This window comes from Rhagoletis pomonella, unplaced genomic scaffold (assembly GCF_013731165.1).
Source record: "Rhagoletis pomonella isolate Grant_MI unplaced genomic scaffold, Rhpom_1.0 Rhpom_scaffold_00011, whole genome shotgun sequence".
In the NCBI taxonomy this organism is placed as follows: domain Eukaryota; kingdom Metazoa; phylum Arthropoda; class Insecta; order Diptera; family Tephritidae; genus Rhagoletis; species Rhagoletis pomonella.
The window spans coordinates 21,788,201-21,789,414 of NW_023458565.1; positions in this window are offsets into that span (position 1 = coordinate 21,788,201).

A 1,214-nucleotide genomic window follows, 5' to 3' on the forward strand; every position below is an offset into this window, starting at 1 on the left:
ATTTTTAAATTCACTATACAACTTCCGGTATACGAAACAATTTATCGTCGTTATCAAAAGTCTCTTGGTAACATTTTTAACAAATGATTTTAAAGAAACGAGAATTATTGGAATAAACGCATATCGATGGTCCTCTGCAATAACGACACAATTCAAAATTCAAAAAATTAAAACTATTACTACTGTTATGTGGCTCTTGTCTCTAATTCTTGTCTAATCTATTTCCAACCCTAGCTAAAGTTAGCAGTAAGGATTGCTAAAGTAAATAGTAAAGATTAGCCATGGATTAGATATATGAGCCACTTAACAGTAGAAAGGTTTTTTTTTTAATCTTGAATTGTGTCGTTATTGCACAGGACGATCGATATGTTGAAAACGCTTGAAACATTTCCGAACTTTAAAAGATTTGATTTTAACTTAAAATTTTAATAGTTGCGATCCCAAGGCGAATTTATACAGGGTGGTGTTCAAGGCGAAACTAAACAAGGCAAGGCGAATCTATACAAGGTGGCAAGGCGAATTTATACAAGGTGGTGTTGATGGCGAATTTAGATTTTACGGCGAATTTGTACCTTTTGTCAAAATAATGTTTTTGTTGTAATTTTGCTTTGAAGTGATTTTGGATGTGCGTATAATTTGTTGCTGTAATTTTTGTTTTTGTTCTGTCAACGCCACCTCGTATAAATTCACCTTGGCGGTGGTACTGGCGAATCTAGATTTTTGCCGCAGTCCTTCTGAATGTCAAAATCAAGGCGAATTTATACAAGGTGGTGTTACTTGCGAATTTAGATTTTCGTACTCAGTTCTCTGAGAGAGGTGCTGCTGAATGTCAAAATTATGTGTTTGTTGTAATATGAATTCGCCTTGTTTACAACAAACATCATTTTGACATTAAGAAGTACCGCGGCGAAAATCTAAATTCACCATTAACACCACCTTGTAAAAATTCGCCTTAGGCTGGTTGCTTTTTGCTCGGATAATTACAAGGCGAATCTATATAATCTATAAATCGCCTTGGATAATTATCTATTATCTAATTTTATCTGCTTTTGTGCGTAGATATCGTATGATCAGATTAGAGATGAGCAATTTGCTAAGAAAGTAATCGAAATCGCCACGTCCAAAAAATTCCATCTTTCGTCCATATAAATCGATACAATTTTTAACATTTTGTATCGTCTATTTAACAATTTATTAACAGTTTTTTTTTGTAA